Source organism: Pleurodeles waltl, chromosome 7 (assembly GCF_031143425.1).
Source record: "Pleurodeles waltl isolate 20211129_DDA chromosome 7, aPleWal1.hap1.20221129, whole genome shotgun sequence".
NCBI lineage: Eukaryota > Metazoa > Chordata > Amphibia > Caudata > Salamandridae > Pleurodeles > Pleurodeles waltl.
In genome coordinates this window covers 1,452,278,191-1,452,302,548 of record NC_090446.1, presented here as the reverse complement: position 1 = coordinate 1,452,302,548, position 24,358 = coordinate 1,452,278,191, and positions in this window count along the sequence as shown.

Sequence of the window (24,358 nt, the reverse complement as noted above, 5' to 3'; positions counted from 1 at the left end):
ACCACAGGCGTAGATCACCATTGGCCACTGTACCACATAAGGCCCAATTATAACCAATGAGGAGTTGCACAGAGGTTCCCGACCGCCTCCCACCACGGCGCACAACGTCAGTTGCATTACCTCACTTCCACCTATCCTTCCACACAGGACAGGCGGACGCCATTTCAGGGGGGGCAGCCCTATGGAATAATGCTGCATCACAGGATAAATAGGCACATACTTGACAAATCACACTGTCCATTAACATGTTTACAGATTGCAGTCTACTGTTGTGGCTCCGTTGTTCAGTTTGTGACAGCTTCCTCACTCTTTTGTCCCTTAGATTTCTACTGCTGTGGATGAATAAGAGATGGAGACATACCCCGTGTACAGACCCCTGATGGACTTGGCTACACTGGAAGACCGGCACATAATACTCACCTATAGACTGGACCGGGCCACAATCACAGAGCTGTGTGCCCAGTTGGAGCCTGACCTGATATCTGCTATCCGTCATCCCATTGGGATCCCCCCTCTTGTGCAAGTGCTATCAGTTTTCCATTCCCTGGCAACTGGTTATTTACAAGTGACAGTGGGCTTGGCAGCAGGAATGTCTCAACCAATGTTCTCAGTAGTGCTGACAAGAGTGTTGTCTGCCCTGATAAAACACATGTGCAGCTACATTGCATTCCCCCAGGCTGAGGATTTGGTCACTGTGAAGGCCGAGTTTTATGCAATGGGACATATCCCCAATATAATTGGGGCGATTGATAGAACACATATTGCATTTGTCCCCCCCCCTAGAATGAACAGGTGTTCAGGAATCATAAGAGTTTCCACTCTATGAATATGCAGATGGTGTGCTTGGCGGACCAGTACATCTCCCATGTCAAGGCTAAGTATCCTGGGTCGGTGCATGATGCCTTTGTTCTAAGGAATAGCAGCATCCCAGTGTGATGGCCCAACTACAGAGGCGCAGGGTGTGCCTAATAGGGGAGCCCTGGTTCCCATCCAGTATATGTTGGTGTGTGGCTATGGTGTTGGCCATATGGGATAGTGTGTGACTAAATGTTGTCCCTCAATATTTGCAGGTGACTCTGGTTACCCAAACCTATCATGGCTGCTGACCCCGTGAGGAATGCCAGGACAAGGGCAGAAGAACGTTATAATGAGGCACATGGGCAAACCAGAAGGATAAATGAAAGGACATTTGGCCTGCTGAAGGCCAGGTTCCGGTGCCTTCATCTAACAGGTGGATCCTTGTGCTACTCACCCAAGAAGGTCTGCCAGATAGTGGTGGCATGCTGCACAACCTGGCCCTCTGACGCCATGTCCCTTTTCTGCAGCAAGAGAAGACTGGAGATGCCCCTGTGGCAGCAGTGGACCCTGTGGACAGTGAGGATGAGGAGGCAGAGGATGAGGATGTGGACAACCGAACATCTGTAATCCGTCAGTACTTCCAGTGACACGCAGGTGAGACAGTGCAACTTTACATTTCATTGACTTTGGTTGTATTCTAAGTGGCATTGGCATGCTGGTATTTCCCACTTCTATGCCCACTTACTGTAACCTCTGGCTATTCATTGTGCAGATGTTGGTGATTTGACAAATACTCCTGGTGTGATCACAACAGCCAGCTACAGGTCATTAATTCTATGCTCATTCTATGTACAGTTAATTTGCAATGGTTGTACCTGTACATCAAAGTGTTTTTCCTATAGTGCTAATATATAGAGGGAAAGTGCAATGGGATGGGGTGATGATGGAGGAAAGTCCAGGGTATTGTTCCAATATGTTTGTAGCACAGGTTCATTGTCCATGGGGACTTAGGAAGGGGAGCAATGGCAGTTCAAGGTGGACAGGGTGACTGAGTGGGATACAAGGGGTTAATCAGGAGAGTCTCATTTCCTGGCGGGTGTCTTGGCAAGTGCCTCTGGCTTTTGGGTGGATCGCAGGGAACGTTAGCGGGGTAGTTCACCTTCTGCAGGGGGAGGGATGCTGGTGGCCTGTGAATCCTGTGGGGGGGGGGCCTCCTGGTCACTAGCAAAAGTGGAAGTGGAAGGCTGTTTAGATGACTGGCTGGTGGCAGGAGCTCTTGGTGTAACACTGCCTCCCTCACAATGTTGGCCATGTCTGCCAGCATCCCTACAATGGAGAACAGGGTGTTGTTGATGGCCTGCAAGTCCTACCTGATCTCCTACAGCTGCCTGTTCTACTGCACGTTGTCTAGGATCTGGCCCATTGTGTCCTGGGAATGTTGATAGGCTCCCAGGATCTCAGCTCCTCCTGGAGAGTCGGTTTCCTGCTCCTGCCGTCCCCCTGGCACACAGCAATCCTCCCAGTGTCCCTGTAGGCCTGTGGCTCTGTCCACTGAACTGTGTGCCCACTGCCAGTGACCCTAAGTCCTTGCTTGTCTTGTGTGCAAGGTGTGGCCTGGGGTCCCTGTAGAGGTGGACACACTGCTGATTAACGTGTCCTGGGGACAGAGGTTTGGGTACGCTGGGTGGGTGCTGTGATGTTGTTTCCTGATGAGGGAGGCTCTGTGGTGGTCTGTGACTGGGCTTGGGTAACCGGCTGTCCAATGGTCCCTGATGGGCCATGTTGATCATCCAGATCCTGATCATCATCACTGTGGGCCTCTTCAGTTAGGGGAATGGATAGTGCTGGCACCTCCTCTCCGGTGACATTGGCTGGGGTACCTGTGGGGATGTAAATGATGTGTTATGGTTAATGTATGTGACATATTATACAGCCCTGGCTTCCTCTCCATGGTTGGTGTTGCCCTGACAGCTTTTACTTGTGTATGTTGGTGTATGGCGGGATGGTTAGTTCTCTATGCTGTGCATGCTTTGGTGATAAGTGTCCATGCAGGGCTGTGAGGGGTGTCCATGCATTTGTACAGCATGCAGGGCTTGGCATTGGGATAGAAGAGATAAGATGGTGGAGTGTGTGGGATGTTGTGGAGTGATGGGAGTGAGGGTATGTGGTGGCATGGAGGTAGGGGGGGAGATAGTAGTAGAGAGTTGACTTACCAGAGTCCAGTCCTACTCCGCCTCCAGCCAGGCCCTCAGGATGCAGTATTGCCAAGACTTGCTCTTCCCATGCTATGAGTTGTGGGGGAGGAGGTGGGGGTCCACCGCCAGTCCTATGGATCGCGAGCTGATGTCTTGCTGCAATGGAATGTACCTTCCCCCGCAGGCCGTTCCACCTCTTCCTGATGTCGTCCCTTGTTCTGGGGTGCTGTCCCACGGCATTGACCCTGTCAATGATTCTCTGCCATATCTCCATCTTCCTTGCTATTGAAATCTGCTGCACCTGTGCTCCAAATAGCTGTGGCTCTACCCTGATGATTTCCTCCACCATGACCCTTAACTCCTCCTCATTGAAACGGGGGTGCCTTTGTGGTGCCATGGGTGTTTTGTGATATGTGTTGGTGAGGGTGTGTTGGGTAATGTGTTGGGATGTGTGAAGTTGGGTGCTTGAGTGATGTATGGGTGTATGTGGTGTGTGTATGTAGTTGTGTCAGTGGTCTTGGTGTCAGTCCAGTGCCAATGATTTGTATTCGTAAGGGGTTGTGGGTAATGTGGGGGGGTGTTTTATAGTGGGGTGGGTGTCTGGGTGTGGTGTGTGTATGGGTGTCAGGTGTGTGTTGTTTGAATTGTCCAATATGGTGTTGTTTGTCTGTGGGTGTCCATTGTGAGTGCAGCAGTATGTACCGCCAATGGTTTACCGCCGTTGAATGTCCACTGTGGTGATTCGTGAGTCATAATGTGGTGGGCGTTGTTCTGTTGGCGAAACTGTGTGGGTTTTGATACTACCACTTTATCACTGACCTTTGGGCTAGCGGACTTGTGTCTGTGGCTGAATTCTGTCAGGTTGGTGTGTGTGTGTCATAATATGCTTAACGGATATCCACCGCAGCGACGGAAAGTTGGCGGCCGTCAGCGTGGCGGTAAGCAGGATTTACCGCCAGGGTCATAATGCGGGCCAAACTGTGTGAAGCATTCAAGTATCACAAAACAGAAATAAAATAAAACACAGGAAACAGTTTAAAAATCCGAAAGCAGTTTATAAAAATAGGAACTATTTTTATTGTTAATTTGACACCAAAACTAATAAAATTGTATAAGGGGGACTGGAGATATGAATTTTTAAAGAATTAGGCCCTCATTACAACCCTGGCGGTAAATCCCGCTGTCTGCCGTGCAGAAGACTGCCAACACACCGCGTTGGCCGCAGAATTCCGCTACAGGTATTACGACCCACAGCTCGGAATCCGCCACAATACAGGCACCCACAAAAGTCCGCCACACCAAAGCTCAATAATAAACTGGCAATACCAAAACCGACACCATCACGCCAACAGGAATATGCCCATACTATCACGACCCACGAATCAACACGGCGGTCATTCAACCGCGGAAATCCATTGGCGGTACACACCGCCGCACTCAAAATACACACACACTTACAAAACACAACCACATTGGACAATTCGAAATACACACACCTGATACACATACACACCCACACACCCAATCCAATATAAAGCACACACCCACATCACCCACAAACCCTTACAACCAAAAATGTGAAAGAAGGCCAGAGAGAGAGACTACCTAAAACAACACCAGCAGACACACAACACCATCACTTATACAACGTCCACGCACCTCAAACAACACACACCAACACATCCCCTCACACATCACAACTGACACTACCTCACACAGCACCCACACCACATCATGGCATCTCAAAGACACCCCAGGTTCTCTGAGGAGGAGCTCAGGGTCATGGTGGAGGAAATCATGTGGGTAGAGCCACAGCTATTCGGATCACAGGTGCAGCAGACGTCCATTGCAAGGAAGATGGAGCCATGGCGTAGAATTGTCAACAGAGTTAACGCAGTGGGACAGCATCCAAAAACACGGGATGACATCAGGAAGAGGTGGAACGACCTACGGGGGAAGGTGCGTTCCGTGGTATCCAGACACCAGTTTGCTCTACAGAGGACTGGCGGTGGACCCCCACCTCCTCCCCCACAACTAACAACATGGCAATAATGCATCCTGAGGGCCTCGCAGGAGTAGCAGGAGGACTGGACTTTGGTAAGACATATCTTTACTACTTTATCCCCCACACCCCACCTGCATGCCATCACATACTGCCACCCTCACACCCATCACCACAACAACCCACAGATACCACACTAACACAACCCACAAATCCAAAAACCAAGCCCTGCATGTAACACCAATGCATGGACACCCATCACCAAAGCATGTCCAGTACAGAGACTCACTCATGCCCCAAAATCACCAATCACACAAGGACCAAGCCAATAATGCAAGCACAGGAGTAGAGGGTCACTCACCCATTGCACAAGATGGGACACACAGATACAATAACTATGCATTTACACCCCAACAGGACCCATACCCAAAGTCACCAGACAGGAGGTGCCAGACATATCCAGTCCCCTCACAGAAGAGACCCACAGTGATGACAGCAGCACTGCATGCCTGGATCAAGATGACCAACCCGGCCCATCAGGGACCTCAGGACAGTCGGTTTCCCTGACACAGTCACAAACCACCACTGAACCTCCCCCCTCAGGAAACACCACCACAGCACCCACCCAGCGGGCCCATCCCTCTGTCCCCACGACACGTCAATCAGCAGTGTGTCCACCACTACAGTGAACCCAGGCAACCCCACTAATACAGGATGATCAGGGACCTGGGGTCGGTGGCAGTGGGTACATGGTTCAGGGGACAGAGGCACAGGATAACAGGGAAGCTGGGAGGACTGCTGTGCGACAGGGGGAGGACAGGCCCAGGGAACCCACTCTCCACGAGGCACTCTCCAACATCATGGGAGCTTACCACCATTCCCAGGAGACCATGGGCACGGTACTCGCCCAGTTTCAGGAGACCCAGCAGCTGCAGGAGGAACACTACCTGGGGATCAGGGAGGACTTGAAGTCAATCAACACCACCCTGGTCACCATTGCAGGGGTGCTGGTAGACCTTCTCAACACCAGGAGGGACACAGTGGCACCCCAACGGGCCCCTGACACTAGCCTGGATGATTAACAGCCCTCCACCTCCGCCGGCGCTAGTGGACAGGAGGCACTGCCACAGGAACAACAGGACACCAGCACCCCACCCCCTGCAGATGGAGAACCACCCCGCAAACGGTCCCTGAGATCCAGGAACAAGACAGAGATTATTGCCAAGACCCCTGCCAGGAAATAAGACCCCCCTGAATGTCACACTTCTGTCACACTATGTCACCCTGTCCATCCTTAAACTGCCATTGCTCCACTTCCTATGCCCCTTTGGACAATGCACTTGTGAAACAAATAGACTGGACATACCTCCACCATCACCCCAGCCTATTTTACAACCCTCTCCACTTATTTGCACTGAAATAAACACACTTCAGTCACAAAACAATCTGGAGTCAGTCTGTGCTTTCACAAATGTGTAATTGCAATATCTATGGAATATAGCAATGTCAATTTACTTGTTCACATACCAATGTAACATAGCTGTAGGCCAGGAGTAAACATAGCAGAGGGCTCAAAGTGGGACAGAAAATGACAGAATTATGCTAGCTCCAACAATAGTATGAGATGTGGGAAGCAGTGACATCTTCTTACCTGTGTCTCACTGGAAGTATTGCATGTTGATGTTGTTTCAGTTGTCGATATACTCTTCTTCTGCCTCCTCTTCTTCACTGTCCACAGGCTCCACAGCTGCCACAAGACCACCATCTGGCCCATCCTCCTGCAGAAAAGGCACCAGGTGTTGCAAAGCCAGGTTGTGCAGCATACAGCAGGCCACGATTATCTGGCACACCTTCTTTGGTGAGTAGTATAGGGAACCACCTGTCAGATGGAGGCACCGGAATCTGGCCTTCAGGAGGCTGAAGGTGCTTTCTATTATCCTCCTAGTTCGCCCATGTGCCTCATTGTAGCATTACTCTGCCCTTGTCCTGGGATTCCTCACTGGGGTCAGTAGCCATGACAGGTTGGGGTAACCAGAGTCCCCTGCAAATGTCGAGGGACAACTGTTAGACACACACTAACCCTTATGGACAACCCCATACCCAGACACCTATGTCAACTGTATTGGGCCCTTGGCCTCACCTATTAGCCACACACGGTGCCTCAGGAGTTGCCCCATCACATAAGGGATGCTGCTATTTCTCAAAATGTAAGCGTCATGCACAGAGCCAGGATACTTGGCATTCACATGAGAGATGTACTGGTTTGCCAAACACACCATCTGCACAATCATCGAATGGTAGCTTTTCTGGTTTCTGTACACCTGTTCATTCCTGTGGGGGGGGACAAATCCCACATGTGTACCATCAATGGCACCAATGATGTTGGGGATATGTCCCAGGGCATAGAAGTCACCTTTCACTGTGGGCAAATCCTCAACCTGAGGGAAAACGATGTAAGCTGCGCATGTGTTTCAGCAGGGCAGACAACACTCTGGACAACACGTTAGAGAACATTGGCTGGGACTTCCCTTATGCCATGGCCACTGTTGTTTGAAATGACCCAATTGCAAGGAAATGGAGCACTGACAGCACCTGCACTTGAGGGGGGATTCCTGTGGGATGGTGGATAGCTGACATCAGGTCTGGCTCCAACTGGGAACACAGTTCCTGGATTGTTGCACGATCAAATCTGTATGTGATTATGATGTGTCTCTCTTCCATTGTCGACAGGTCCACCAGGGGTCTGTGCACCGGAGGATGCCGCCATCTCATCACCTGCCCCAGCAGACGTGTCCTATGGAGGAGAACAGCAAGCAGAGAGTCATCCAACACTGAGGTATCACAATGTGTTATTTGCAGAAACGTTAGTAATCCACAATGTGCCGGTATCTGTCTGTATTCCCGGCCTAGATAGGTGTGACGCAGTTTTCATCCATCCCATGTGGCCCCCTGAAATGGCGGCTGCCTGACCTGTAAGGTGGGATAAGGGGATATGAAGTAACTGTGCTGGCGTTGTACACCATCACTGTGGGCAGTCGAAGACCGCAGCGCAATTCTGCATTGGTTAAAATTGGGCCCTATGTGTCCCAGGAGCCAATTATGATGTATGCTGGCAGTGACGGTACGCACCGCCGCGGACGTGACCGCCATTTTCTGTCTGTTCCCTCACTTGATACCTGACCTTCAACAGGAGAGGACCTACACTGCAAGTGCTGCTGTGACCTGCGTCTGGAAGCGACAATGGCTATAGTGTCTGGGGAAAGGGCCCCTGCCTCCACTTCGGAGAAGTTGGAGAAACTAGTGGATGGGGTCCTCCCCCAGTACACGCAACTGCACGGTCCTCCAGACAAACAGGTGAGTACACTGTGATCATGCTGCATGGACAATGCCTGCTTTGAGTGGTGTGGATGGAAGGTACATGGGGGGCTAAGGCCTGCACGTGAGGATGGTGAGTGTATGTGCGTCAGGGCATGGGTGGGAACTGGTGGGCAATGAGTATGACGGTCCGGACGGGTGAGTCATTTCCTTTCCCCGTATCATTCCTCTAGGTCAGAAGAAGGGTATTTGGCGTACCATCGCCAAGGACGTCCGGAACCTCGGGGTCTACCACAGACGGAGCACCCACTGCCATGATAGGTGGGAGGACCTGCGCTGCTGGAGCAAGAAGACGCCGGAGGCCCAGCAGGGGATGGCCTCCCAACTTGGAAGGGGTGCCCATCGCACTGTGACCCCCCTGATGTCCCGGATCCTGGTGGTGGCCTATCTGGAGTTGGATGGGCGCTTGAGGGCATCACAGCAGCCACAAGGGGGTGAGTACACTCTCATTCAGCCGACTGTGCACGCATTACGAGGTGTCTGGGTGGGGGAGGTGGGCAGTGGGTTCCCCTAGGCCAGGGTGAATTTGGTAGGCAAGGTCCCTTGTGAGGCAGGCTATGTGACACCCCAACCACACTAGTGGTAAGAGCCATCTACACCTAGTCAGGCTCCTGTGACTTCCAGGTGTGCAGCAATTGGGCTTAGGCCTCGTACCCCATGGTCATGAGAATTTTCTAGGAACTGTTAGTGCATGGCGTAGTGCTGATGGCTGCTCCCTGTGTGTTGTGTCCACCAACGGTAGTGGTGTTGCATGCACTAAACATGATTTCCTTCTGTGTTCCCCCCCGTTTTGTGGTCTCCCTGTTCTTGTGTGCAATAGCATCATATGGCGGAGGAGCAGTGGCACTGCAGCAGGAGGGAGCTGCAACCCACTTGGCCCTGGAGGGTGAAACAACAGAGTCTGAAGTCACCAGTGGGACGGAGGGCGAGGGGTGCTCCACGATAGGGACAGGAGCAGACACCAGTGACAGCGACTCCTCCTCTGATGGGAGCTCCCTTGTGGTGGCGTCCACCTCTGTGCCCACTGCATTAACAGGTACAGCCTCCACACCCCTACCAGCACTGCCCTCCTAGCAGCCCCTCAGCGTGTGTCCCATGCCCGCTCACCCAGGAGGGTGGGCATCTCCTTCGCCCCAGGCACCTCAGGCCCTGCCCCAGTCAGCCCTGCTGCTCTCGGTGAGGAGGCTATTGACCTCCTGAGATCCCTCACTGTCGGGCAATCTACCATTTTGAATGCCATCCAGGGTGTTGAGAGGCATTTGCAACAAACAAATGCATACCTGGAGAGCATTCATTCTGGGCAGGCTGCCCAACAGAGAGCATTTCAGGCTCTGGCCTCAGCATTGATGGCAGCCACTGTCCCTGTGTCCAGCCTCCCCCCTCCAACTTCCTCCACCCAGACCCAATCCCCTGTACCTCAGCCTATCCCAAGCACATCATCAGACCAGCATGCACACACATCAACACACAAAAGTGGCTCCGGAAAACATAAGCACCACACATCCCACAGGCACTCACACAAGCACCATCCCCATGCAGACACAGCAACATCCACTGCCTCCAATGTGTCCCCCTCCTCCACGTCCTCCTCCTCCCTCCCTGTCTCGTCTCCACTCACACCTGCATGCACTACATCCTCAGCCACTACCTCCATCACCAGCACGCCCATCACCACACACCGCTCACGTGCAATCCAATCACCACCCCCACTACCATTCACACATCCCCTGTGTCCTCTCCCAGTGTGTCTGTGAGCCCTCCTCCCAAAGTACACAAATGCAGACACACACCCACCCAGCAGCCATCCACCTCACAACAGCCTCCGGCCCATGCACCTTTACCCAAATTCAGAAGACGTACACCTCTTACAACCACTACCTCTTCCTCCACTCTCAAACCCCCTCTATCTTCCCGTCCCAGTGTGTCTAAAAAACTTTTCCTGGCAACCCTTGACCTCTTCCCTTCACCTCACCCCCCACCAGGCTTTCCAGGTCCCAGCCCAGCACCTCAGCCACTAAATCCCCAGGCACAGTGTTGCCAGCAACTGCGGGGTCATTGAGTGCACCACCCGTCATGGCTGCCAGTGTGCCACGTAACAAGGGCAAGGACATTCTGCCACCTGCCATGGTGAAAAAGGTGCCCACATCCCGGAGGGAGAAGCCGCACCTACCAGCCACCAAGGGCTCAGCAAAAACAAAAGGGGATAGTGACAAGACAACTGCGGCACCATCAAAGGTGGGGGTGGGACAAAAGCAGAAGAGCTGGTCAGGACAGGGCACGGTGGCACCGACTGAGGGACCAGTGTCACACCTTCTGTCTACGACCACACCAACCTGTACGGCGGCGAACACAGCAAGCTGCCCGCCACCACAACCGCCACCTGCACCGCCTCCTGCCGCGCCACCTGCACTGCCACCTGCACAGCCACCTGCACAGCCACCGGCACGTCTACAGCCTCGGCGACAGTCCCCAGACTTTTCCCCAATGGGCAGCCTTCCGAGGCTGCAGGAGACGTCCTGCTGTGTCCCTCAGCAGGTGCTGACCCATGCACCACCACCAGCACCGGTGCCACAGATACTTTCACAAGCACCACCACCAGCCCGTGACATGCTCGGACAGTGGCACCACCGCTGACATGGCTACCATCCCCAGTGGTCAGTTGTCCGAGGCTGGAGTAGAGTTCCTGGACCCGGTCCAGCTTCCATGAGGCATGACTTCCATCACTGTTTGCACCTGCAGGAGGATGGCGAAGCCGCAGCAGTGTGGGGTATGTTGCTGCCTCCATGGCGTATCATGCTACCTATACCTCGGCAATCTCGTGGCACACACACCCAGGTAAGGGAATTGTTCCGGCCCGTGGAGCACTCTGGGCACCATGCCCCCTCCAGAACCAGTGGAAAGATACATCCACTACCTCAGTCCTTGGCAGGATGAAGCACTCTGGGCACCATGCCCCCTCCAGAACCAGTGGAGAGATGCATCCACTACCTTAGTCCTTGGCAGGATGAAGCACTCTGGGCACCAGGCCCCCTCCAGAACCAGTGGAGAATGACATCCACTTGAGAAACTGTGGCTTTGCACTCCCCAGGATAAAGCAGTGGGCAACCCACCCACTGAAGAGACTTGAGAGACTGTGCCTTTGCACTCCCCAGGATACAGCAATGGGCATGGTGCCCCCTCGTGCAGCAGTGGTGTCATTCGTTTATCTGGCTAGGGTGCCCCCTTCCCCTCCCCCTTCCCCTGAGGTGCTTGCATATTTTCGGTCTGATGCCCCAGCAGTGTTCTCTCCGTTTCCAGTCAGGTATCTTGTGTGGGCTTTGCCCATGTATTTTGGGACTAGTGGTCCACAGACAATGATTGGTACACTATCCGGACTTGTGTAGTTGGTGTATATATTTGTATATACTGATTTTTGAAATTGCACTATCTGATTTTTCATGATTACAATCGTTACAATCCTTTTCTGTCCAGGGGGTGAGGGGGTGTATATGTAATGTTGCTGCATGTATTTGTGTGTATGTTGTTGTGGGTGAGGGTGGGGGTGGGGGTATTACGTGTTGCGTGTGTGTGTCACTCTCTTCCCCTCCCTGTGTTGTAGGTGCAGTACTCACCCCAGTCATCGACGACGTCTGTCCTGCTCCTGATAGAGCAGGAGGAAGAGCAGCATTGGTAACGCCTGTAGTTTGGGCTCCATGGCGTCCTGGTTCCTCGTTGGGTGTCGAGAGGTGAGTGTTTTCCCTTCTGTGTACTGTTTCCGCCGTGCCTTGGATAGCGTTGGTTCCGCCCCAGAAAAGGTGGCGGATAGGCGTGTTGAAATACTGTGGGTGGTACTTTGTCCTCCGCTTGTCTGTTGGCGGTTACCACCACGGTATTTGTTTCTACCGCCGTGGTGGTCGGAGTGTTAAAGTGGCTGTCTATGTTGGCGGTTTCCACCATGGTCGTGATTCCATTTTTGTTTCTGCCGGCTTGTTGGCGGTATTACCGCCGCTTTAACACCGACTGCCAGGGTTGTAATGAGGGCCTTAATGTTTTCTAGAACATAGAAAAAAAAAGTGTCAATTTGGTCATCTGGTCGCATCTCGACTGAGGCAAAGTCAAAGTTTCAGGCCGACTGAGATGGAGCTCTGCTCGGCTACAGCAAGCGGGAGGCCTCAGTCAAAAGTTTACCTTCAGACTTAGTCATTTTCTTAAAGATTTTCTTGAGCGGGATGAAGTCATCATTCCGATCCGACCTACCAGAGCCCTCTTCAGGTATGTATTGCAGGAGACCTATGTGACGATTTCTACGTTCGTACTTAGATGATTTTTTGAGACAAAAATCTTCGTGATCCGATGTCCCTGGAGCCCTCCTTGGATGCGCTGCAAGGGAAGTCCTGGTCAACTTTCTACCATTGGGCTTAGTCACTTTTTGGAGCTTTTTCTCTCTGACATCGGACGACCCTCCACAGCATGCCAGTTACGAGTCAATGTCATCGGATTGCCTTTCTTGGAGCCCCTGGAGAAATCCTGGAAGTCTGGGGCTTCAGAGCTTTTCAGTCAGGCTGGGTCACGGTCGATGTAAGCCGGCTTGACTCTCGATGGCTGGTCATTCCCTTTATGGAGCTTTTTCCAAACAGTTCTCCAAACTTCCTGATCTTCGTTCAAAAGGTCTTTGAAGATCCGTTAGGAGTCCACAGCTCACCCCAAGGTTTCTGAAGCTCTGAATTGCTCCTTGAGGGTTAGGACTCCAACTCCCAGAATGCACAAGGCTCGAATTCCAAGATGACCTCTGGACAGTGGTCGGCTGGTCAGTTTCTTCAGGATTTGAGGCATGGGACTCTGGTTAGCTACTTTTCGCCTGTAGCAAAGGAGTCCCTTTTTGATCCAGTTTAAGCCAGGCAAAGTCCTTTCAGTGGTGAAGCCCAAGTGTGCTGCAGGTGCAGATCTTCAGAGTGGTGTCCAGATGCAGGTCAGGGGTCCAGCAGGGCAGTCCATCTTCTGATATTCTTCCTTATAGGGATCTGAGGTGTGGGAGCAACCCTGCCATATTTATCCTTGCTCCTGGGGTGAAAAGCAGGGGGGCTCGACTCCCACTTCCCCCTTGGATGACCACTTCCTGGGAAGTGTAGCAAAAATCAATCCCAGGGAGCAATCAGAGAAGGGCACCACAGAGCTGAAGTTGACAACTTTCAGGTAGAGTTTGAAAACGTTTTACCTGAACTAGGTATGTTAAATCCAACAATGGTGAGTTATGGGATTTATTATAACACTTAATTTGATACCAAACTCAAGGTATCTGTCTCCTGTGGGGACTTTGTTAAATAAAAGAAAGTCTCCCCATTTTATCCCATGGACGCCATTCACTACAGTGAGGGAAAAGCAAGTGTGGCTATTTTACTTCCCCAGGGCTTATAAAACTATTTTTGTAAGGTCCTTGCTTATAGTTACATGGTACCCAACCCTAGGGGAACATAGAGCATACCTTAGGGGTGACTTATATGTAAAAATTAGTTAGGTTAAGACTCTGGAAATACTTTTGATTCCAAAGTCGAATTTGCCACGCCTATAATGATGCAGTCACAGTCGTGGCAGTGTATGGAGGAACAGCGATGCCATTGGAGCAGGCATCTTAGGAGTCCGTTCCATTCCAGAGCAGCGCCACGGAACAGGTAAGTGCTGCCCGAGAGGGAAGGGGGAGGAGGGTGTGGGTGTGTGTTGAGTGATTGAAAGCGTGCATGGGGGTGTGCCTGTGTGTTTGTGAAGGGGGTATGTGTGTCTGTGTGTATGAATGCGTGTGTGCATGTTGGAATATGGGTGCATGTAGATGTGGGGGTTGGGTGTTTGGGGGGACATGTTTGGAGGTGGGCGGGTGAGGGTTAATGAAGGGGGGTTGGGTAGGGCCTACCGGGAGATTGGAGAGAGGAGGGATGGGGGTTGGTTTTCAGGGATCGGGGTGGGGGTGCTTCTAGGGGCTTGGGAGTGGGCATTGTGGCAAGGGGGGGGCTGGTGTGTCACATACAGGTGACAGGAATGAGAATACCTGTCACCCATATGCTTTCCACCAGGGATTACCTGGTGGGGTATCCTACCATGAAATCCCTGGTGGAAATGCGATGATTATCCCACCGCCAGTCTGGCCACCACCGCCATGTTTATAATGATGGCCTATGTGTCTGAGTCACGCTGTGCTGATTTCTTCTACCTTACTGTGGAAACTTTATCTATTTTGGTCAGGTCAGGCACCTTCACTGGAAGTGACTGTGACTCGTGTCAGTTGGCTCAAGTTAGTGCTTACGGCATTATAACTGTGCCTATAACATTGTTGCCTTATAACTGTGTCAGCCCCAGGTAGCTGGGATGCTGTATCATTACTAAATACTGCTGCACCTATTGCACATCTCGACCTGACACCAAAGAGTTTTGTTCATGCCTTTGCATTGATTGTGTGGTTTCCGGTTTCCTCCTACTCACAGCGATTAGCCCGCTTGTTGCTAAAATATTTGACATATGAACGCGTATTATTTAACAGTGCCACCTAATGGGCATATCATGCTGAAAGATAAGAACATGCTTCTGATTTCTTCCTATGAATGAATTACTACCTAATTTCATTGGTGTTGACAGCGATTGGCATAGTTACAACTTATTCTCAAGAATTGTGTGCTGACAGCGAATGGCACACTTTCTTCAGATTGACATTATCTACATCGATTGGCACTCTTATATTCATGCTAATCTCTTGTGATTGTCTATCTCCTCCGATAAGGATGTTTAATTTGTGATTTACAAATTTTGCTAAATCATTTATTCATTTTATCTGAACTCATAATTGGTTATCGCCAAGTTGTTCATTGTGCAATATGCTTTACAATGAGTTGATAGTAAGTGGGGTTATATTACCATGATACAAACATTTACACCACCAGCACCTTTTCTTCAAGAATCTGGAGAACCACCATTGAAACAGAGATTATGGATTAGGTTGCTAAATGCCTGTTTAGGGGCTATTCACGGTCAGAAGTTTCGTCCTGACAGGAAAATTATTTTTTTGTATTTTTATGTAAGAATTGAGGGACAGAATATTTTTGACCTCTTACCTGAAATAATATCCTGCAGAGGATGAAGAATTAGATGAGTAGCAAAGTGATATCAAACAGCTTGAAATACACTTTGAGAAAACAGTCAATCTTGTGGTACGCAGGCATACATTTTTTACCAGAGTACAAGCACCATCAGAATCCGTTGATACATATATAACAGCTTTAAGGAATGTTGGCTTCTTATTGGGAGTTTGGAAATATCACATCACAACTCATTAGGGATCAGTTGGTTGCAAGGTATAGTTCTAAACAAATTCAAGAAAGATTACTGGCGTGTAAAAACCTCATGTTGGATGAGGCAACTGGCATTGCTAAAAGTATTGAATCTTCTGGAGGCGATCTGAAACAGTTGCAGGGTAGTAATCAACAAATTGCTAGTGTAGCCCAGAGCAGTAACAAAAGTCAATAGTCAATTAATTCTACTTCTTGAACAAACTTCATTGTTTTAGATGTGGTTCATTATCTCATGTTTCATCTTTCAAAAATTGCATTGCAGTGACGCAAGAATTTTGGAAATGTAACAAAATATTGCATTTTGGAAAGGTTTGAAGGAGGCATACGGGGCTGGTAGAGGCAATTCTGGAGGTAATTCAGAAGGAATGTCCATTAGAACTGTTCAAAGTCAGAATCCTGATGATTCTAGCGAGGGTTTTAGAAGGCATAGAGAACAAGTTGGAAGAATTAGGATTAGCAGTACATGTGGCAAAGAAAAATGGGCAGGATGTTTAGTACTACAATGCTCCTTTAGTGGATTTTACCATTATAAACTTATCTAATCAATTGTTGGTTGATTCTGGTACCAGGATAACCATTGTTGCTATTTCCAAATTTAATGACAAATGGTCTGATCATGTTTTGCTACCTCTAGATGTGGTCACTAGGGCCTTTGAAGGAAGTAGAATCCCCCTAAAGGGCTATTTTTGGGAAATTATTGGATTTTCCGCTAAGACAATCAAAGGAAAGGTCTATGTCACAAAGAAAGGAATCAATGTACTTGAGTGGTGGCACAAGGCTGATTTTGGCATTAATATATGACCAGGTAGAGAGACATATGTTATTTTAGAAAATCAACATGGCATTGTGGTTGTGATTTGTGAAAATGCCCACTGGATTTTCTTGAAGTATTTACTGATGAACTGGGTGATATTAGGAACTTTAAACATGCCATTAAAGCTAAAGAGGGTCGTACCCATATAAAACACAAATTAAGATTTATTCCTCTTAGTGTCAGAGAGGATTTAACAAAGTAATTGTCTAAAGTGCAACAATATCGCATAATTGAGCCTGTGGATACTACTTTATGGTTATTCACAGTGGTTTTAGTGAAAAAGAGATCTAGTGATTTGAGGCATTGTATTGATTTAAGAAGTGTGAACGATGCAATATGGATGAAAAAGTTTCTACTTCCACGTATTGAGGATTTGATCACTGCTGTAGGTCAGGCCAAGTGGTATTCAAAACTGGAATTTAAAGCGGCATATCATCAGGTAGTGTTAGAAGCTGAATCTCGCCATTTAACAGAATTTGTAACACCCAATGGCACATTTCACTTTGCAGAATGCCATTTATCCTGGCCTCGGCTGCATCTGTATTTCAGAAAGTTATATCTAAAATTGTGAAGGGTATGTGCAATGTTTTAGCATTCCAATATTATATTCTGGTATATGCAGGCACTTTGGGAGAACAGGATTGTACCCTAAAAAAAGGTTTTGAACACATTGAGTACAAATGGGGTAACGTTGAGAAAAGACAAATGTATTTTTGAAACAAATGAAGTGGAATATCTGGGTCATTATCTTTCTTCTGATGGTGTCAAACCTAAACCATGATTGGTCGAAGCGATAGCAAAAGCTCCTCATCCAAAAGATAAGGATCAACTCAAATCTTTTTTGTCAATGTAAGAGTTTTATTCAAAATTTGTATGAAATTACTCTGATTTGACTGAATGCTTTGGAAATTTACTAAAAAGAAACACACATTTTAATTGGTCACCTATTCGAGCACAAACTTTTGACCTTATTAAGAACCATGTGGTTTCTGCTTCTGCACTACAACCATATGTAGCAGGACGCAAAACATTCATAACTGTGAATACCAGCACAAAAGGAAGTGGAGCAGTACTTTTGCAAAGTGATGGGACCAAGGAAACAACTATTGGATATGCTCCTCGAAGACTGTCTGAAGTTGTGTCAAGATATTCTGTCATTAATAGGAGATGATGGCTTGCACATGGGGAGTTGAAAAATTAAATTTGTATTTGTGAGGAAGGTTGTTTCGCCTAAAAACTGATCATCAACCGTTAGTGGACATTCTCAAAGGTTGTAAGATAAAGAAACCTACAGCTAGACTTACAAGATTGTAAAACTACTTGAGTACAATTTTGAAGTAACATTTAAACCTGGAAGAAAAAGTTGTAAGGTTGATTGCTTATCTAGGCTACCCATTGCCAACAAAGAAAATGTTGGTGAGGATGAAGAAATTCAGGAACGTATGATTGCCAAGGGTGGAGGTCTTGTAGTATGTGACAGCAGTGCATTAAAGGAAATGCTGAAATTTGTGTTAGAAGGTTGGCATATAGAAAAGTACCTCAAGTTGTCTGTAAAGTCGTAGTGGGAAATTGCAGATGAATTATCCATTGAAAGCGGTGTTGTAGTCAGAGTAGGAAAATTGATTCCACCTATTTGGTACCAAGGGCTACAAAGAGAGGTGCAATAGCAAGATATTGGTGGCCATATATCGATAGAATAATTGATGGGGTAGTATGGGAATGTGGTCAATGTTGAGTTAGTGACAAATATCTTGAAAAGGTTTGGCAAAAAGTTTCCATTGATTTTTTGGGTCCATTCCCTGTCGTACCTATGCAAATGAGATACTTCATAATGATGATTGATCAGTTGTCCAGATGGGTTGAGATGAATGGTGTAGCAGAACCCAATACTGTGAGTGCTTTGAAATTTTTAAAAGAAGTGTTCTATAGGAAGGGATACCAATGGAGGTATTATTTGACAAAGGAGTACAATGTACATCTGTTTTTTTATGCAGGAATTTTTTCAGAAGCAAGGAATTAATCATGTTCGGACTCCTTTATACTGTCCAAAGTTTAATGGTAGAGTTGAAGGATTCAATAAAGTAATGGTGGAATGTAAACAAAGTGCTCTTAAACCACAAGTGGATTATACGCAAGCTATCAGAGATGTTATTTAGGGATATCACACTATTCCACATTCTGTTACAGGTCAGATACCATATGATGTAATGAGAGGAAGATATGTGGGATCATGTCTTTATCCTGGCTGGATGTCAGGGGTGGTTGATATGGGAGTTGATCAGGACATTTTGTCAGACAAAGCCAGAATAGCAAGTGATCAAGCTAGTAAGACAAAAGTTGAAGAGGCACTAGACAGTAGAAGGAAATACAAAAATGCCAAGGAGGTGCACGTAGGTGACTGAGTTTGTATCAAGGATCGGTTGTTGTTAAAAAAAGGTCCATCTAAATTTAGAGAACCCATTCAAGTCAAAAGAATGTGTGGGAAGTATGTGCAGATGTCTAATGATCACTGGTAGAATTTATCCTGTGTAGAAAAATTAATTAAAATTACTGAGAATAAGATTGACAGGAGCACAGTTGTGGATAAGGAAGTAGAATTCTAAGATAAAAATCCGGTCAAATCTTTGAAAAGAAGTTCTCGCATTAAGAAGTTACCCAAGGGGTTCCTCCATTGACTGTGTTGCTTCGCCAATGCAATAAGCCATCTGAATTATATATTGCTTGATTATGTTTGTTTGTGCAGTCTTTGCAGTTGTTCGTTTAATTATGTTTTGGGAAAAGGTGTTTGTTAAGGGTGAGATATGTGGTAGAGTTTAGTGTCTTTAGTCTGTGTGTTTGGCATTAAATGAGATGTAATTATGACATAGTGGTGTTCCAGATTCCTGACTCATATACTTTAATTATTTATATTTGGATTACTTCGTAATAAAGAACTATTCACAATCATCTATGATTCCTGGTGTGGAACCCTTTTTCATGCACTCTTTCGCCCCACTTAGCCCATGTTGCAGACGCATTTCATACTGTCCCCTGCTGAATGAGGGCAACTCGATCATGGAACTGTCTTCAGATAGTATTCTAATGGAACTAGAATCTACAACAAAGGTCTTGGTTCACCCCGCATAATAAATAAAAAAGGGGGGGCGGCTTAGGTAGCACTAGGAGGCCTTCAGAACTTATCTCAGCCCATGCACTGCAAGAGCAGCTTGCAGCAGCCCCTTTTTCTTTTGCAATGTAGGCGCTGGTGCACAAGTACATCCCCAGGACCCATGACGGCAACATCCACCCATATTGCAATACAGAGGGCAATTTAGACAAAGAGGGGAGAGTGTCAGACTCTATAGGAATCCCATACTTAGACCATCCATCACACTACAATAAATAAGAGAGCACTGACAGAATGAGTAATATCTGCAGCAGGAGTGACAACGTCACCCACAGCGGAAATAACGAATACTAATACCAACACCCCATAACTATTATCAAACTGAGGGCCAGGAAAGTTACAGTAAACTTGATTAATGAGCAGGGAAACCTTTTTGGATCAATTAACTCCACCTCACTTGCAATCAGATAAATTAGAATTCTCACCCTAGCCACATCAATCACCAAGATGGAGATGAACTTGAAGCGCTAGAACAAAGAGAGAAAAGTACTTGTACAGTGGATGAGTGATTATTTACATGTGTTTGCTACCCAATAGTTGAAAATTTGAGCACTAACCTCAACCTGGGTCCTAATCACAATGATTACGGATTGGAAGCTCACCCTCAAATGCCCAGAAAAGTAAAGTATTCAACAGAAAATTGTGAAACTGATTCCCCCTACAAATAGGCCCCTGGACACAGTGTGCAACTCACCACCTGTGTAGGGAGAAGCGGTGCATGGAGAGGCAACTTACCCACCAGGTCACGAGGTCTCATTCGATGAACCATGTAGCAAAGTCATCCCATGTCTTGGGTGGGGCACACCGAGGTCTGAAATAAAAGGTCAAGAAGCACCAACTAACATAGATGGTCCATCATGCAGTGTGACTTGTAATCACTAATACCTGCACAGATCATCCAAGACAAAGCTAAAAGTGAGAACAACCAATGGACCAGAATACTCTCCAAAAGATCAAAAAATAGATCAAAAAGGCAAAACACAAATCTGTAAAACTACAGCTTCAAACCGCACACAACACTGAACACCAAACCCATTCAAACGCAACAGACATTAACCCAGTGAGTATGTACCCAATATTCAAGGGAAAGGCGGTACCCAAGAAAGCATATGAGCCCTGGAATTCAACGCAAAATCTCAAACTCATACTACCTTGCCAGCCCACACCTGTGCTCCCAAAAGATCAACTCAGGATGTACCATAGGTATTGCAATTATATAATTTGTCTCAGACCCTGGCAGAGGTCGTACAACCTGCAAACCTTTACCTCGGACAGGGATCTGAAAGCCATCTAACAAGTAAAATGGTGGTCCAAAGACCACAAGAGTCAGCTAACGTAGCAATTCCAAACAGCAGCCCTAATTGGCTCACGTCTTTAATACTTCCATATGACAACACTAGAGGTATCTTTACCATTGAAAAGACTATAAATGACTACACCAGCAAAACTGATCCTCAATCCACAATATCTAACTGAAGGCCAACATGATATCCTAACTAGATCAAACGTGTTGTGTCTCTTTAAAAACATCCCAAACCTAAAAGCACAACTACGGAAGACATCCTGGGGGTAAAATTCAAACTCCTGGCAAAAAGAACAGAAGAGTGTCCTCTATATTATTGTTAATATCTCCCTCTCTGGTAGAGGAAATATTTACAAAAAAAATGGATCTGGAGATCCATAAACCTCAGGCACCTAAGTACCCACATCTATTGAAGAAACAGGGAGACCATCAAGGATACAAGACCGCCCCCATGGCATCTTGAGAGGGGCAGAATTCTCGTGATTACATTTGCCCTACAATAAGCTGAAAATCTCATGATCACACACTAATAGACTGGGCCCAGTCAGCTGGAGCCTGAATCAAAAAAACAAGAAAGAACCTGGGGCTGGTGATCGTCCGCTCTTTGGAGAGGTAGATTGGTCATCTACTTCAGAAAGGCCTCGGGAGAATGCAAAATATAAATATAATATCATGAAGCGTGGCCAGGCTGTCTAAATTACTTACATTCACAAAAGAACGCAGAACGATTATGTTTTCAGGACAACTGTTAAACAAGTCCTACACCTATCCCTGGTTTCCATGACATCCACCAAGCTGCAACAAAAACAAACATCTTTAGCTGACCATCAGATGACCTCTCAAATAAACGCAAACATGGTTTTTGAACTGAAACTAAGAAAGGCTGACGCTCGTAGGAAATGATCCAACTAGTTAGCTAGGAAGGCCTCAACAGAAACAATCACCAAAGAAAAATACTGCTTGATAACGTCTACGTCAACTGTTTAGGATCTGGACGATCTGACAGATTGCCTCAATTGTGCAAATCCCTAGAATCTGTGCTTTGTGAATATACCAACTATGAAATCATAATATGTGGCAATTTCAAATCGTGACATCCTGGGACGGCACCAACGGACCACACCTTAGTAGGCTGTGGCACAAGCCTGCTTCGCTCTTTCCTTCCAACCTACAGCCTCAAATCTCTCCAGCACACACTGGAAGAGAAGTATGTGGCTCCAAAATTCCAAAAGAACTTTAAGGGAATTATCACCATAGACTATGGGGGTCATTCTGACCCCGGCGGTCTTAGACCGCCGGGGCCAGGGTCGGCGGGAGCACCGCCGACAGGCTGGCGGTGCCCCGCAGGGCATTCTGACCGCAGCGGTAAAGCCGCGGTCGGACCGGCAACACTGGCGGTCTCCCGCCAGTGTACCGCCGCCCTTTTGAATCCTCCAAGGCGGCGCAGCTAGCTGCGCCGCCGAGGGGATTCCGACCCCCCCTACCGCCATCCAGTTCCCGGCGGTCCGCCGGCCGGGAACCGGATGGCGGTAGGGGAGGTCGCGGGGCCCCTGGGGGCCCCTACAAGTATTTCACTGTCTGCTTGGCAGACAGTGAAATACGCGACGGGTGCAACAGCACCCGTCGCACCTTCCCACTCCGCCGGCTCGATTACGAGCCGGCATCCTCGTGGGAAGGGAGTTTTTCCCTGGGCTGGCGGGCGGTCTTTTGGCGACCGCCCGCCAGCCCAGGGAAAAACGTAGAATACCCTCCGCGGTCTTTCGACCGCGGAGCGGTATTTCGGAGGGGGGAACTCTGGCGGGCGGCCTCCGCCGCCCGTCAGGGTCAGAATGACCCCCTATGTGTTTGTCACCAACAATGTCTTAAAGGCCCAGGGGAACTTTGAAATTCCCATTCACAATGAGAGAGACCATCTTTCTCTCTGCACCACTATAACAGACAATATCAGCAAATTCAAAGAGCTGATGGTAGTGGATGATTCATTCAGGAACCAATGCCGGCAGCTGATCAGGAGAGTAAAATGGGGCCCAGTCTGCATGCAGAAATGAACATCATGGAAATTAACCAGAGGACGAGGAAAATTGCATATCTCCGGGTTCTACTGATTGGATTTTTGACATTTTGGTCTCAAATAATTTAAGAACTTTTACTCTACTTCTCTAAATTTGTGAGGGATTTTTCTTGTATTGTGTTTTCACTTTATTACTATTTGAAGGGCTGCATAAATTCTTTACACATCATGTGGAGGAAACTTAGTGGGTGGAGCATTCCAAATAATTTATTGCAAGCAATCTATATACTATATACCTCAACTTGGGTGAGGGACAAGTTATCTCAGACCATGTCATGTCAACAAGGAAAATTCAGCAAAACGATGGTTTAAAGCAAGGGTGCATGCTTGCGCCCCTGCTTTTCATCCTTTATACTGCTGACATGGGGATTGCTTTGTGACAGGCTAACTTAATCCTGCCAAAAATCGAAGGCCATAAATTCACTATTCTTCAATATGCAGATAACAACATCTTGCTGGATATTCCAGAACAGGGATTCAGAAAGCATTAAGGGCCACATGTACAAAGATCCAGTTTGGGGACTCGCAATTTGCGAGTCGTAAAACCGGATGTACAACAGTGTACTTTACACTGTTTGCGATTCCCAATGGGGTCGCAAATGATCTACCTCATGAATTTTCATGAGGTAGGTCACAATTTGCAACCCCATTGGGAATGGCCACCCTTATAGGGATGGTGGCCTGCTGGAGAGAGCAGACCACCATGGGCCTGATTCTAACTTTGGAGGACGGTGTTAAACCGTCCCAAAAGTGGCGGATATACCACCTACCGTATTACGAGTCCATTATATCCTATGGAACTCGTAATACGGTAGGTGGTATATCCGCCACTTTTGGGGCGGTTTAACACCGTCCTCCAAAGTTAGAATCAGGCCCCATATCTGTGACTGCTTTTAAATAAAGCATTTTTTTTTCAATGCTGCCCGATTTTCTTAAAGGAAAACAAGATGCATGTTTTAAAAACAAAAATGAAAAGTTTCTTTTCATTTTTTCAGAGCAGGCAGTCGTCTGTGGGACCACTGCTGCTCTGAAAAAATATTTTTGCTTCCATTCACAAAGGGAAGGGGTCCCATGGGGGCCCCTTCCCATTTGCGAATGGTTTAGCACCAGTTTGAAACTGGTGCTAACTGCAATTACTTTTGTGAGCGCACTCACGGTCACAAAACAATGCTACATTGCGCTTTGACTCGCAATTAGGAAGGGAATACCCCTTCCTAATTGCGACTCGCAAACTTATTTTGTGATTCGGTAAATAGATTACTGAATCGCAAAATAGGCTCTGTACATACAAAAATGTTTTTTTTTCCTGTTGCAAATGGTT